Source organism: Rana temporaria, chromosome 1, assembly GCF_905171775.1.
Source record: "Rana temporaria chromosome 1, aRanTem1.1, whole genome shotgun sequence".
NCBI classification, from domain to species: domain Eukaryota; kingdom Metazoa; phylum Chordata; class Amphibia; order Anura; family Ranidae; genus Rana; species Rana temporaria.
The window spans coordinates 287,805,890-287,822,998 of record NC_053489.1 but is presented as its reverse complement, the minus strand read 5'-3'; the positions used below and the strand labels follow the sequence as shown (position 1 = coordinate 287,822,998).

Sequence of the window (17,109 nt, the reverse complement as noted above, 5' to 3'; positions counted from 1 at the left end):
TCTGCCAGCAGTTTTCTTGCTGGTTCTTTTTTTTTTTTTTTTTTTTCTGTTTATTGAAAATTTTGGACATAACAAAACATACATTTCTTGGCACAACACCAAGCTTACCTATCGGTCAACATGACCAGGTACATAAAAACCATGCCATTACAGATAGCAGACATATCAACATAACCCCATCCCTCCCCCCCCCCTCTACTCAGTTCCCTTCCCCCGTCATACCATATCTTAGGTCACAGTGAAGAAAGGCCTCCACTCCCCAAATGTGAGTCACAAATCGCTATCCCCGATGCACCTGGACTGAATAAGACAATTACTTAATACAGGACTCTTCAGAGTTCAGAAATCATTCCCCACTACCCAACCATCAGGTCAGATTCATACCAGGCCCTCCATACTTTTTCGAATTTCCCCACACACCCCCGAGACAAATACGTTGCCTTATAATATGGAAGCATAGCATTTACCAGCCCTTTCCAGAAAGCAACCTCTGGGGCCCCCGGACTCCTTCACTTGAGCAGAATAGCTTTCTTCCCATAGAACAGTAGGATACTGATTAACGTTTTGTGAGCCCTAGACGGGACCACCTCCTCCACCAAGCCGAGCAAACATACACTTATTTCCTGCGGGACAGGTACCCCTGCTATACAGGACGTGACTCCAGTCCAAAACTGCTGGATCTGGGGGCAGCCCCAAAACACATGATGCGCGTCCGCCGCAGCAAACGTATACCTCCAACAGTCTGAGGGCACTGACGGATAGATCGAAGCCAACCTGGTAGGGGTATAATACACCCTGTGTAGGAACTTGAACTGAATCAGCCGGTCCCTAGCCGCTACCAGATATTTTTTCTTGCTGAGAAAACCGTGCGTGTGTACGAGGCTTAAGAACAGTTCCTTGTACAAAGTTGCTCCTTCAGTCTATAATCTTATGCACATTATTTTTAAAGCTGTTACTATAAAAGGTCCACCTTTATACCAGTCTAGTGAATCATTCCTACTAGTTTCAAAGCATGATTTGACAGGATGTTGTAAGTTATGACATCAGCTGACAAAATAAGCATTGTAAAAAAATGCACAGTATACACAGTCATCTACAGTTATATGTAACAATAATTGTGTTCAGCGTTTCGAAATATGGTTTTTATTCTCTATCAAATACAAAGTTTCATGAATTATTATTTTTTCCCATGTAAATAATGAGTAATTCCGTTGAGTAGAGCTGATAGTACACTAGTAGTTAGTCTCAGTCTTTTATTATGAAGTTCCCTGAGAGTGAGAAGAGTGATACCTATGACCCATAGACACCTCCCCTTAGCACACACACACACACTATACTGGCTCCCATACACTGTTCTGCAAACAGGAAGCTTCCTGCCTTTCATTCTCCACCCTGGCTGCTCCAAGGCGGCACACACCCTTTCCAGCCCAACCTTAAAAGTCTCCATTCTCCCTAAGAAATCTTTTACAAAAGAAAAAGGAACCTCTGCAAAAGATGTCAGGATTGTTCGCCGGTAACACATAATACGCTGGATCGGTCCTTTTCGCTTGTCATCACACACCTTGCACACTTTCAGGAACTGCCAGGTGAGTGCAAACCTGTCAACATGGCTTCAGGTTACAGCACACAGTCCAAACTGTATTGTGGGCTTGTTTGTAGACGCAGTAAGAGGACGGCTGGGACTTTAAGGTTACGTTCCTACCTTTTGCTTAATGTTTTTTTCTCACCGTAGTTTGAATGTGATTATGAAATTAGGAACGGTGTCATTGACACAATGTCAGACAAAGAAAGTGAACGCCTCCATAATAATTGTCTTCACACATTGACTCTTTTCTTTACTGAAATGTAACTGAATACTTGATCTCAGCTGCTACTGATATTTATATAGGAAAAGAAGGCTATTATGCTATTTGTAAGCTAAATTCAGAAGTCAACTGGTCTATCCACATAACTAAGCAAGTCCCAGCATGCAGCCGTACAAGAATCCTCTGCTAAGCTCACTGATATTCCCAACAGGGTTTGAACATGAAGGTTGTGCTTTTAAATCCAAATAGTAGGCATGCACACTAAGTTCAGTTTAATGACAGCAATGCGTGTTTAAAATGTCACTTGCTGAAAAGAACTTTAATCAGGAAAGTTCCTATCGACCACAATATTACAACTTCTAGAATCAGGAAGTCGTGAGAGAACACAGATAAAGCTTTTTACCTGTGTGCCGTCTACTTATTAATGCCACAACCATGGGTTTTTATTTACACAGGAAAACAAGTGCTTACAAACTTAATGATTGCTCATTTAAAAACTTTTCAAACTTTTTCGAATTTAGAACCTTTTTAAGTTTGCAGGTTGGGTAATGTTTCGGAGATTTACAGCATTTGTTAACGTAAAAAAATATGAAGAAAACATTGCATAAAACCGGATCTGACTTTCAGGTGCTATGACATTTCAACTGGGTTTCAATTTCACTCCTAATAAGTAGAATTCCAGCTAAACCTAAAGTGGTTGTAAACCCTGTTACACCACTTTTACCTACAGGTAAGCCTATAATAAGGCTTACCTGTAGGTAACGTGAATATCTCCTAAACTTGCACAGTTTAGGATATATTCAGTATATGCGCTGCTGCTGACGTCATCGGCGAATGCGCACTGAAGAAACGGCTCGCTGGGGCCATTTTTTGCAGGACTCGTGACCGGCGGCTCCATCGCTTATGAGCGGGAATGACATCATCATGGCTCTGGCCAATCACAGCATCGGAGCCGCGGACCTGAAAGTAACCCTGGTGGAAGATGTCGAACAACACCGATTCAGAGCAACGTTCTGAGGTAAGTATTGTATAATGAGCTAGTATGCGATGCATACTAGCTCATTATGCCTTTGTCTTGCATGGTTTGTTTTTGTTTTTTTCCAAACTTTAAAACCTCTTAAAGTGTTACTAAACCGAGGACACTGCATTTTATATATCTGGTCTCCCACAGTACACAGAGTATGGAAATGCAATTATTTTATGAAATATAAACTGCCAAATACCTTTTCCCATCAGCTGTATATAGCAGTCTTATGACTTCTACCAGTGTCTGGTTAAAGCTTGACTGTCCTATTGGGCTGCAGGACCCCTGACCCTCTGTCTGGACAGTGCTGATTGGTCCTGTTCCGCTCACATGCACTCTCCTAAGAAAAAAAAAACTCTCTAGCAATACACACCAAACTAAGCATGAACAGAGTGACTCTAAATGTTCTGTACTATCAGGAGAGGGATTGGGGTTAGTAGAAGAAGGGGAGGATCAGAGAAGACGGGCTCAAACAGACTTTTTTTTTTTTTTACAGATGATTAAGCCCTTAGGTTCCGCAGTGAGTATAACAAGCATGCTTTACTGGATATACAGACTGATTTTACTGTTGTAGGTTTAGTAACACTTTAACAAGTCCTACAAATGCTTCCTACCCTCTCCTAACACCTATGCTGATTAACCTGTGTAAGAAAGATTTCTATATACTTACCTATTATCTGCCTGTCTGGTCCAGGCACGTGATCCCCTAGCTAGCAAGTGACGGCTGCACGGTAGAGGAGATAGTGATTGGGAATGCCTGGGACATCACCATAGGCTACTCCCTTCTGCAGCCACCACTGACTGACACAGGGAGCCAAATCACATGACTGGACCAGAGTGGGCTTAAAATAGGTAAGTATAGAGATTTCCTATACAGGTTAGTCACTATAGGTGTTAGAAGCGGGGAGGACTAGTTAGATTTAGCCTGGAATTCTGCCTTAAGACCCCCTTTCACACTGAAGTGTTTTTCAGGTGCTTTAGCACTAAAAATAGCACCATTAAAGCGCCTGGAAAAAGCCTCAGGCGCCAAAACAAGTCCTGCCAGCAGCTTCTTTGCAACGCTTTAGGAGCAGTGAACACACCGCTCTTAAACCGCCCCAGCCCATTGAAATCAATGGGCAGCGCTGCTGAACGGCCAGCATAGTGCTGCTGTAGCAGCGCTTTTAACCCTTTTTTGGCTGCTAGCGGGGGTTAAAAGCGCCCCGCTAGCGGCCGAAAAGCACCGCAAAAATGACGGTAAGGCACTGCTAAAAATAGCAGCGTTTTCCCACCGACTCTGTCGGAAAAACCATCCAACTTTTTTCTGACGGAAATTCCACTTGTGTGTACAGGGCATAACATGTATCTTGTCCTTACATCACATATCCCTGGAGGCTTCATAATCAGGAACATAGAGCAGCCGGAGGCAGGTCGGAGGTTGGGCCAAGCATGTTATCGGAAGCTGACTAACTCCATCCGGAAGTGGCAGCCAGATAAACAGGACCAAGACGCCGGCGCGGGACCCTGTGTATGTCACTCAAACAGCAGATTGCAGCAGGGCAATGCTGGTTTTGCTGTGCGGGTGTGAAGAGAACGCAGCACTACAGATAGGAGGAAAAAAACAACAACATGGGGGATTAAGTTTTCCACTGTAAAATGGGTACACAAAAGTAGAATTTTCTTTGAATGTTCATATATAAATTATTTGTCAGAGAATTTTTCTTGCCAGCCTTGATTCATATACTTTAATTTGAAAACCCTTACAATTTCATCTAGACCTGTTATTTCAATGTAATCCCAGATACATTAAACCGGTTTCATTATAATGGGGTGCAATTTTTCCTGAACAAAAAGCGCACTCACAGTTAGCATTTCTATTGTTCGAGAATGATTTTACCACACTAACCATTACAAGATCAATACAATGTTCTAAAATGAATTGTTTTTTAACTGAATTCTATTTGTGTGTACCCACCACTACTTAGCACCCAGGTTCTTATCCCTGTGTAATCACTGTGCCAGTACCTCTTCAACAACAACAACACACGCACATGCCAGTATCTCCTCAACTACACATTTACACACACACACCTGCAAAGATTTAGATTTGTTGATTTGTTTTTGTGAAAAAATGAAATGCCTATGCATGGAGAAACATGATACATTTCAACTAAAACAGGTAAATTACCATTTACTTCCTGAATTGAAAAGACTGGGAAAAAAATAAAGCTTAAGCGCTCTTTCACACGGGCGGCCCGTTCAGGTCCGCCTGACAGTTTTTTTCTCGGACCTGAACGGGCGCTCCGTGCTCCTCTTTGGAGCCGCGGATGTCAGTGGTGACATGCCCGCTGACATCCGACCCGCTCTGTTCCGCCAAAGTGTGGGACGGAGGAAAAACCTTCTTTTCCATCTGTTCTGGCGGATTGGATCGTGTGAACGCGGACAGACGGTTCGTGTTCATCTGATCCCCCCATAGGGGAGAGCGGAGAAAAGACAGGGCGGTCCCTGCACAGTGTGCGGGGACCGCCCTGTCATCCGCCGGCTCAGCGAGGATCAACGGAGCGATCCCCGCTGAGCAAGCGGAGGTTCACGGGGCGGATCATTACTGATCCGCCCCGTGTGAAAGGGGCCTTAAGATGTCAGTTCATTAAGCCGCAGGTGCTCCTTTATGACATGTTGTTATAACCTTGCTTTTTTGTCGCTATAAGGATTTTACTAAATAAAATAACTGTTCAATTCACTTTGTGGGGCCTAATCTGATCCCTCAACGTATTAAATTACACTACATTAAAATACATTGTATTATAGCTGATCTCCAGGTATGAGCTTTTTTTCATACTTACATTTTTAGCTCTACCTCAGGGGCCACTTATTTTAATTAGTTTTCCCCCAAACAGTACAAAGGTAACCAACCACCCAAACAAAAGTCCACTCACTTTGGCTACGATAGTTAAAGTGGTTGTAAAGCCTGTGTTCTATGCATTAAGGTAAAAAACCTTCTGTGCTGCATGTGCCCCCCCGCCCAGTCCCCCCTTATACTTACCTGAGCCTGATCTCGATCCAGCGATGGGCATGAGAGCAGTGGCTCTATCAACTCTGTCCCTCCTCACTGCACAGATTGATAGTAGGGGAGCCATTGGCTCCTGCTGCTGTCAATCAAAATCTGTGAGGTAGGAGTGAGGGAAGTTGGGCTAAGCTGCCTTGTCTGTGTCAATGGATGTAGACAAGGCAGCTTGGGAGCCCGCCTGCAGAAGATGAGGATCGGGGCTGCTCTGTGCAATACCATTGCACAGAGCAGGCAAGTATGACATGTTTGTTATTTTTAAGAATAAAACACAACGCTTTAATGTTTCATTGCAAGGGATGTCTTCTTACAATTTATTGCTGAAAAAACTTTAACCAGAGAGGGATTAGGGCATGGAACTTTTCAAAATTGTTACCAATTGTCTGTGAGAGGACAGTCTTCTCCCTAAGCAACTGTCAATATTGGACAGTCTGATGCCTCATACACACAATCAGTTTTTCCCGAAGGGAATAGAGTAGGTTATCAGCTTTCCCCTTTTGGGACTTCCGATGGGAATTTTTCCTGTCGAAAATCCCGCACGTGTGTACGGGGCATAAGGCCTCATAGCTTGGGCAAGTTTCTTTGGCATCTGGTTATCCTGCACCACTGCACAGCCATTGGTCTCCAGTGCGATCTCAGAAACACTGCACAGTACAGGAGGGTACTCTTCTCTAAGCTCATAGTCCAGAACACTGCAGAGGACGGGGCATGGGTAATATCTGAGGCATTATGACAGCTGTCTCAGTCCAAGCTAACTTTGGCACTTATATCCCAGAAGCACACTGTCGCCAGGAATCAGGGTCATTATTCACAAGTACCCGGAACGGCTGCCTCCTCCCAGTTTCATCTGGACACAATCCAGTGAGTCAGACAGTCCTTCTCTAGACATGATCCCTTTGATTAAGTCTTGAAGTCAGTCCCAGATTACATCCAGGTCCCGACTCTGCCACCGCTTCCACTGAGGCCTTAACAGAACAGCCACACAGCCCAGAACCTGCCTCAGGGGCAATACCCCCTGAGGCTGGGAACTCTCCTCCCTGGGGAAAGACAATCTCTTCAGGGCTTTAGACTATTTATCAGCTACCCAGCCACTATTTGAGTGAACCTCCCCAGGGATTGGCTAGGCTCTGATCAATATTCAGGCTGGTTATTTGAATTCTTCCTTCCTAAGTTATAGTTCTTATAGAGGCAGGGGGAAGCAATCAAACTCCCAGCCAGTGAAACCCTGAACAGACCAGACTAAACAATTACTGATCCCTTGATTACAGAATGAGACAAAAACTACACTTACCTAGCATCCAATGCTAGGGGGGTGCTACATTGATCCAGCATAAACAAATGTAAATTAAATATGCATATCTCAGGGGCAGGAATAAGTTCCCCCTTACATTAAACAGTGATGTGTTCACATTTGGATGTTGGAAGTCAGTGGTGTTTGCTCTCTGAAAGGTTGGTGGGCAGTGGGGAATTCTCTAAAACTGCTTATATGGTTAGTGTGCCCCCCACGTGGTCAGTGTGCTAACCCCTCCTTTAGTCCTTGCCCACAACCCCGGTGGTCAGTGTGTCCCCCCCCATTGGTGGTCAGTATGCTTCCTGATCTCTCCTCTGTGACGCCAGCCCAGAACTATACAGGCAGTGTTGGGTTGGATACAGGGATGGACTGGCCATTGGGACTACAGGGAGTTTCCCGGTGGGCCGATGGCTCAGTGGGCCGGCTTCAGTGACAGCGGACTGCCGCCCCCCTCCGATCCTCTGTCTCTCCCTCCCCACAGCGCTCACCTGGGGGGAACAAAGAAGCAGGGGGAGGACCAGAGGAGCAGGGACGACGACAGAGGAGCATGGGGGGAAGGGACAGACAGCTGACTCAACAGCTATGGCCTGGGAGTTTCTCACTTCTGCCTAATCTTGTCCCATAAAGGGGGCACCAAACTGATTCTTTGCCATGGGTGAAATAATGTCTAGCTTCCCCACTGGTACTGCCTATAAGAGTACCAGTACCAGCCGTTCTACTCTAATAAAGTAGAACGGCTAGTGGCTAGTGAAGGGGGAGAGGGGGCTTGGGTGGCCAGGGGGGGGGGGGGAGTTGTCCGGCCGCCATGGGAGAGACCTGTCAAAGTGGGCCAGTCTGGATGAAGTCCAGGGCCAAATTTCTGTCCCAGTCCAGCCCTGGTTGGATATCCCTTTGCCCAGCACTGCCTACATTTAACAGAGAAAGTCACTCAGACAGTCAATGTTCTTTTTTAGGTCTCACTAAAACCCAGGGCACCTCGCAGGTGACCTGGGACATGTGTTTCCATTGCTGGGGGTCTAGTGGTGCTTATGACATACACAACTAACTTCCCAATGAGTAAGTTCTGCACTCCAGGACACACAACTCAATGCCAATAATCCATGTCACCAAACAGATCTGCGATATAGCACATTCATTAAGTGTCTACTGTATGTCACCAATGGAATCTGTGAGATTTACATTCCAACAGACATAGTTCACTCCTCAGTATCAACGCTAACAATGAGATGTGCCCCCAGCACACACAGCTCACTTCCCGGTATCCATATCATCAGTGAGAAATTTTCGTAACTTTTGTAACCTCTTCAGTTTCGATCTGGAGACTAGCATGCAAAAACAATAAATAGACAATCATTCATCCGATAATTTCATTGTGCGTACTAGGCTTTAGATTAGCCATATACTATACAATTTCTGTACAATTTTGTTTAAGTCTGACTATGCCCACCCTTTTCTCCCACCTCCTTTGTTCATAGAATCCACACTACATCTTCTATGAATGAAACGTGAACTATGAATGGAGAGGTGGACCTTTCAATCATTCATTTGTAGATCATATTTCATTCATAGAAGCCGTAGTACATCTTCTATGAATGGAGGAGCTGGGGGGCACAATTGGGCACTTTTGGTGATTGCCTGTCACAGCTCCCTCGGTTCGATTAACCCTTGCCGCACTAGAAGATTATGGCAGTGGGGGTAATGGGAGCTTGGGGGATGAACATTTCAAGGAATCTAGGAGCCAGCAGCACAAGAGACACACCACATTATTAGAAGGCAATGTCCCTTATGCTGATTTGGTTTTATAATTGTGCTGTGGCTTTAAATGCATTGCCTCATACCTCTTTATTGCTCACATAACTCATACCTCATACCGCGTAACTGACTGACTGAATTGAAAGAGGTCCCGTATTAAACTGCGCTGGGCAAAATACAATCACATGCAGGCATTGTTTCAGGATATTGCCACGGATGCCAGCTGGCAGAATAAATAGCTGGCAGGAGATATTCGTCCAAGGGAATCAAGTGATTTCCCAACTCCTCAAAAGTGTTCCAGAGAGCATTTGACCTCTATGCTTCCCTTGCTGCCTTATCCTGATCAAACTTCTTTTTTTTTTACATTGAAGTCTTAATAATCACAATAATGTTGCAAAGCCGCCCACATAAAGGATTCAAGAAAAACAGTGTGATTAATGGGAAGGGCCAAGATGAGATGTTTTCCTGGACCTACAAATTTGAACAATATCTCTGGATAAACTATAACTGAAATATTTGTATTACGGTGTTTCTAGAACACTGCCACATAAACCCTCACATATACCCAGTGAAGTGAATGGCCTCAGGTGATACACAGAGATGAAACAAATCCTCCTACATAAGTTGTACCTCTTTATATGTAGTCTTCTCTTCTCTACATCCATTCAAAATGCAGAAATTATACAGCTTGACTGAGCTTCCAGGTAACAGGGGGCGGATAGCTGAAGTTACACTCTGCAGAGCTCAGTGAGCTGATTGGAGGGAAGGGCTACCACCCCCTGCCCCTTTCACAGCACACAGGTTCAGAGCTGAGACTGTCAATCTGCTGGAGATCCCTCCTCGTCACCATTTTTTTTCTCTTAGGCCTCGTACAGACGAGGGGTTATCCAATGGAAACGGTCCGCCGGACCGTTTCCATCGGTCATTTCCCCTTCGGAATTTTGATCTGATGGCTGTACACACCGTCGGATCAAAATCCGCACGGAAAACATCCGCGGTCACGTGTCGCGCCGTCGCCGCGACGATGACGTGCGCGACGCTGGAAGGTAAATACTTCCACGCATGCGTAGAATCATTACGACGCATGCAAGGGATGGGAGCGGACGGACTGATCCGGTGAGTCTGTACAGACGACCGGATCAGTCCGCTGGACTGGATTCCAGCGGATAGATTTTGTAGCAAGCTACAAATTTTTTATCTGCTGGGAATCCGTCGGCTGGATTTTTATCCGCCGAAAATTGTCCGCTCGGGCCTACACACAACCGGATCTATCCGCTGGAACTGATCCGCGGATAAATCCCAGCGGATAGATCCGGTCGTGTGTACGGGGCCTAAGTGTCAGGAAAACTTGTCAAGGGTGACTCATGCTGATAGCAGAGGAACAAAGCAGCAGACAGAAATGACACATAATGCCCTTAATTAAGTATGCACCATAGAAGGATGTGCTTTGTTCATATTTCATGCCTGAGGTTTACAACCACTTTAAAGAGGGACTTTACCAAGTGTCCTTACTAGGATGTGCTCCTGGACCACCACTCCAATGAGGTAAGAAATCGAATGAGCTTTATCTCTGAGTGAGGGTCCTTGGAATCCTCCCTACACAATCCAATATGGTACCTAAGTATGTGTCAAACATTTGATATAAATTCCTCACACGTAAACTAAGCAGGCAATGGAAACTGCTTTTGCTGAGATTCTATCAAATGTTAGCAGCAGAGCATATGGGAAAGGTAATATTTTGCTTCCCCCCTGATAAACCTTCCTTCCTCATAAAAGTCATTGAGAGAGATTTGCTTTCCTGATACAGCTGGTAAATGTGCAATTTTAAGAGGGAACCCTGATGGGTTTTACTTCCTCTTTTTTCCCCTGCACAGTAAAAGCATAATGGGCTAGTATGCATTACATACTAGGCTAGCCCATTATGTGCCACTTACCTGCAAACGAAGCCTGCACTGTCCTCGTTGGTGGCCTCGTCCCTCTTAACCCCTCTTCCTTCCGGGTGAAAAAACACGTAGGTTTACAACCCCTTTAAGGACCGAAAGGATTTGCCCCCTTAATGACCGGGCCATTTTTTGCGATACGGCATTGCATCGCTTTAGCTGTCAATTGTGCGGTCGTGCGACGTTGTACCCAGAAAAAAATGAAGTTCTTTATTTCCCACAAATAGAGCTTTCTTTTGGTGGTATTCGATCACTTCTGTGTTTTTTATTTTTTGCGCTATAATGCATATCCCCCAAAAAAATATTAAAAAAATAACACATTTATTCATCAGTTTAGGCCAGGGGTCTCCAAACATTCTAAACAAAGGGCCGGTTTATTGTCCTTCAGACTCTTGGAGGGCCAGACTTTGGCAAAGGGGGGTTGAAATTTTCATAGCATCAGTGGGACTAAACATATGGTATTAGGGGGAGAAATAGTGCCCCATCGTTAGTATCATAGGGAGGAATAGTGCCCCATTAGTGGTGTCAGTGAGAGAAATGGTGCTCTGCTGACGGTGTCAGATGTCAGAATAGTGTCTCGTATCAGTGGGAGGGATACTGCCCCAAGGGCCGGATAAAGGCAAGCAAAGGGCCGCATCTGGCCCTCAGGCCACAGTTTGGAGACCACTGGTTTAGGCTGATATATATTCTGCTACACATTTTTTGTAAAAAGAAATCACGGTAGGTGTATATTGATTGGTTTGCGCAAAAGTTATCGCGTCTACAAACTATAGGATAGATTAAGGGACACTTAGGGACTTGTACCTGAACCCAAAACCAAAAATTGAATATATTGCAGCTTACTAGTCTTTGGTGTGGTAGCTGCTTTCATTTATTCAAACAGCATAATCCTGCAATAACACACTTCCTGTCCCTGGGTGACTACATCATCCCTTCATTGTATCTGGAAAGGGAGCCAGTGTTGTCACCCTAGGCTGCTCCCCTGATATAGAGTACAAACATGTCTGTATTTCCTAATCTCTAATAAATGGGGGACAGGACAATCTGTAGTTTACAGAAGATAGTTAGGAAGGAAGATATTTCTCTGTGCAGTTCACAGGGAAGTGACACCGACGTGGCATGTCTGGCAAGATCAACAGGTATATTCTGTATTTGCTGAAAATGTTCGTAGCTTGAAAAAAAAATAAACAAACAAAGACAGCCACCATATCGAAGGACTGTAAGCTGCAATATATTACCTTTCAGTTCTTGGGTTTAGTTATCCTTAGGTCTGGTTCACACCTGTGCAGTTCTGACACGCTTTTTTGACACGTTTGTCGCATGTTTTTTGATGCATTTTACATTTTTTTTGCCAACAAGTTATTGGGCAGATTTAAAAAATGTAAGACGCTATAAAAACGCTGCAAAAACGCACTACATGCTGTATTGCAGCTTCCCAGTTTAAATCTATTGAACCAAAAACACACCGTTTTGCATAAAAAAAAGTCCCTGATCTTTCTAAAAACACAGGGGCTGAAAAAAGCATGGATGTGTACATGTCCCATAGGAAACCATGTTAAGTCAACTGCAGTGCGTTTCTGCAAAAAGCACAAAAACCGCATTGGTGTGAACCAGGCCTGAAAGTGCTATAGGTAGTAAATTCAGTTTAAACCGCCTTCGAGAGGCACATTTTATCTGTCTGCATTATGGAATATGCTATGCAATCTCTCCTTTTGTACTTTAATAGTATTTAAAAGGAACCATCATGCTTATGACAGGATAATTCAAACCTACTTTTAATAGAAATAGTTTATCAGAGGGATTCTGTTTCAGCACATTGCCCTGTTTCAGATGTCGTTTTTTGAAAAATTGAGGCCTCAAACCTTTCTTTGCATGTCAGAATTTCATACAATGAGCTCCTGATAAAAGTATTATTACCTGTACATTGACATTCGTCTCTGGCAGACCCTGTGTATAGGGAATATAATTCATTTAATGACTTCCCGTCTGTTATCAGCTGTAACATGCGACATAGAATGTCAAATGACAGCATATCTATTCACAGAACAAGAGTTTATTCTGCAATAACGTGAACCTAGAATTGAAATTTACACTTCCTATGAATCAGTAGTGTCCATATCAGCATTACCAGGTATCAAAGGGAACTCATTCTAGTCATGAAATCTTCTGACTGAGTTCCCTCAGATAACCCAAAACTAGGCAGCTAATCACATGGTCTCTGGCCACCAGGCGCATGTAGATATTTGGCATCATGAGAGACAACAAAGGGTCTATTGTTTTTCGTGACATAACAGGATCAGCTAGGCAAACCATTGACAATACTTTTTTTACAATGACAACAAAATAAGTGAGTTTGTACAGTAGAAGGACAGTTTGGGGATTTTTTTCATTTACAGTTTGGCAAACACAAAGATAATTCCAAACTGGTGAATGAAAATGCATGCCAGTTGAAGTTACCCAGATTAGGATTTACGATAACCAAGGGTAAAAAAATTGACACTTGCCCCGGCCCCCGAGTCACTAGTCACATTTCATTTATATAGTGCTGGTTATACAGGGTGGGCCATTTATATGGATACACCTTAATAAAATGGGAATGGTTGGTGATATTAACTTCTTGTTTGTGGCACATTAGTATATGTGAGGGGGGAAACTTTTCAAGATGGGTGGTGACCATGGCGGCCATTTTGAAGTCGGCCATTTTGAATCCAACTTTTGTTATTAAGGTGTATCCATATAAATGGCCCACCCTGTAGAATTCGAGGTTTAACCAAATTGGTTATTTTACTTACTATCGAAGTTCTACAGTAGAACATTATAGAAAAACTATTAGGATGTGAAATTAAATATACACTATAGTATTAAAAGTATTGGGACTCCTGCCTTTACATGCACATAAACTTTAATGACATCCCAATCTAAGTCCGTAGGGTTCAGTATTGAGTTGGCCCACCCTTTGCGGCTATTACAGCTTCAACTCTTCTGGGAAGGCTGTCCACAAGGTTTAGGAGGGTGTCAATGGGAATGTTTGACCATTCTTCCAGAAGTGCATTTGTGAGGTCAGGCGCTGATGTTGGTTAGGAAGGCCTAGCTCACAGTCTCTGCTCTAACTCATCCCAAAGGTGTTCTATCGGGTTGAGGTCAGAACTCTGTGCAGGCAAGTTAAGTGCCTCCACCCCAAACTTGCTAATCCATGTCTTTATTGACCTTGCTTTGTGCACTGGTCCAAATAATTTGGTGGAGGGGGGGATTATGGTGTGGGGTCATTTTGCAGAGATTGTGCTTGGCCCCTTAAGGCGTCTGCATACCAAGACATTTTGGACAATTGCATGCTCCCAACTTTGTGGAAACATTTTAGGGAAAACCCCTTCCTGTTCCAACATGATTGCACACCAGTTCACAAAGCACTCAACCTCAACCCGATAGAACACCTTTGGGATGAATTAGAGTGGAGACTGCGAGCCAGGCCTTCTCATCCAACATTAGTGCCTGAGCTCACAAATGCACTTCTGGAAGAATGGTCAAACTTTCCCATAGACACACTTCTACGCCTTGTGGACAGCTTTTCCAGAAGAGTTAAAGCTGTTAAAGCTGCAAAGGGTGGGCCAACTCAATATTGAACCCTACAGACTAAGGTTGGAATTTGTGTAAAGACAGGTGTCCCAATACTTTTGGTAATACAGTGTATCTATCTAAACCAGCAAAAACAGGCACATACCAGTTACTTGTTTAAAGACGAAGGGCCAGATTCTCGTATGAATGGCGTATCCTTGCACCGGCGTAACGTATCCGATTTACGTTACGCCTCCGCAACTTAGACGGGCAAGTGCTGTATTCTCAAAGCACTTGCTGCGTAAGTTGCGGCGGCGTAGCGTAATTCGGCCGGCGTAAGGCCGCCTAATTCAAATGTTGAACGGGGGGGCGTGTTTTATGGTAATGTGCTGTGACCCGACGTGATTGACGTTTTGCACTTACGGCGCATGCGCCGTCCGTGGAATATCCCAGTGTGCTTTGCGTCAAAGTACGCCGCAAGGACGTATTGGTTTCGACGTGTGCGTAAATGACGTCCAGCCCCATTCACGGACGACTTACGCAAACGACGTAAAATTTTCAAATTTCGACGCGGGAGCGACGACCATACTTAACATTGGTACGCCGCAGTTATGCCTCATATAGCAGGGGCAACATTACGCCGGGGAAAGCCTAACGTAAACGGCGTATCTTTACTGCGTCGGCCGCGCGTACGTTTGGGAATTCACGTATCTAGCTAATTTACATATTTCGATGCGTAAATCAGCTTACACGCCCCTAGCGGCCAGCGTAAAAATGCAGTTAGGCTCCGACGGCGTAAGAGACTTACGCCAGTCGGATGTAAAAGAAATCTATGCGTAACTGATTCTAAGAATCAGGCGCATAGATACGACGGCTCGGATTCGGACTTACGACGGCGTACATGGCGCTACGCCATCGTAAGTCCTCTGAGAATCCGGGCCTAACTCTTTAGGGAGATGAGAAAGAGTAAAAACTGTATTAGTGGCATATATTTATTATACTGCAGCTAAGCTTACCAATTTTTTCTTTTATTTTTACCTGGTTATCTATGCCAGGGGTCTCCAAACTTTCTTAACAAAGGTCCAGTTTTTGGAAGAGCAACAGCATAGTTGCTTATAAACTGACAATACTGTATGCATTATACCTATCTATGCAGTAGGGGGCGCTGCAGTGTTATAGTGTGTTATCTATGGTAATGTAGTGAGTGTTTCCTTCAGACTTAAAGGAGTTGTAAATAAAAAAAATGTTTATGCTGAAATGACTGTTTACAGGGTATAGAGACATAATAGTTAACTGATTCCTTTTAAAAACTATTAAAAATAGATAAAAATCAATCATATAATGTACCTGTAGTTTCTAGTTTTGTTTTTGCATGTTGTTTCCTGCCTCTCTGCTGTACAGAGCGTACAGAGCCACAGAGCAGTGATGGTTTGGAAAACGAAACTGATACAAAGAAGAGGTGCTGTGGAGTTTAAGACAAACAGTAATTACACCTCCTTGATTAGTGACCACAGAGAGAAAGCTCCCAGCACTGTGGTTATCAGGAAACAGACAACCAGGAAGTGTGGAGATCAGAGAAGAATTACAGCAACTTGAGAGCAAAAACGAACAATGAGGACATGAAAACAGCACTGCATTAAGGTAAAGGAAGCTATTAAGATAAAAAAAAAAAAATCCTTTACAAACCCTTTAACCACTTAAGCCCCGGACCAATATGCTGCCTAAAGACCCAAGGTGTTTTTACAGTTCGGGACTGCTTCGCTTTAACAGACAATTGCGCGGTCGTGCGACGTGGCTCCCAAACAAAATTGGCGTCCTTTTTTCCCCACAAATAGAGCTTTCTTTTGGTGGTATTTGATCACCTCGGCAGTTTTTATTTTTTGCGCTATAAACAAAAATAGAGCGACAATTTTGAAAAAAATGCAATATTTTTTACTTTTTGCTATAATAAATATCCCCCAAAAACATATATAAAAAAAAAAATTTCCTCAGTTTAGGCCGATACGTATTCTTCTACCTATTTTTGGTAAAAAAAATCGCAATAAGCGTTTATCGATTGGTTTGCGCAAAATTTATAGTGTTTACAAAATAGGGGATAGTTTTATTGCATTTTTATAAAAAAAAATTTTTTTACTGCTAATGGCGGCGATCAGCGATTTTTTTCGTGACTGCGACATTATGGCGGACACTTCGGACAATTTTGACACATTTTTGGGACCATTGTCATTTTCACAGCAAAAAATGCATTTAAATTGCATTCTTTATTGTGAAAATGACAGTTGCAGTTTGGGAGTTAACCACAGGTGGCGCTGTAGGATTTAGTGTACACTTAGTGTGTGTTTACAACTGTAGGGGGGTGTGGCTGTAGGAATGACGTCATCGATCGAGTCTCCCCTATAAAGGGGATCACTCGATCGATGCAGCGCCATAGTGAAGCACGGGGAAGCCGTGTTTACATACGGCTCTCCCCGTTCTTCAGCTCCGGGGAGCGATCGTGACGGAGCGGCTATAAACAAATAGCCGCGCCGTCGTCCCGGATCGCTCCCCGAGGGAACCCGACCGCCGCGTGTAGCGGGGGGGGTCCCGATCGGACCCCCGACCCACGTCTAGGCAGGGACGTATAGGTACGCCAATGTGCCTGTACGTGCCATTCTGCCGACGTATATGTACATGCGGCGGTCAGGAAGTGGTTAAGAGGGGGC

At 44.0% G+C, this 17,109-nt stretch overlaps 1 protein-coding gene across 2 annotated transcripts in view; it reads left to right on the top strand.

Moving 5' to 3' along the window:
• The first annotated feature begins 1,354 nt into the window (after positions 1-1,354).
• The window catches only part of TJP2 (tight junction protein 2), a 131,299-nt gene continuing 115,544 nt past the window's right edge, over positions 1,355-17,109 (top strand). For both annotated transcript variants that reach the window (XM_040356875.1, XM_040356867.1), the window contains exon 1: positions 1,355-1,586. The gene's annotated coding sequence lies outside the window, so the exon portion shown is untranslated. The remainder of the gene's footprint in view (positions 1,587-17,109) is intronic.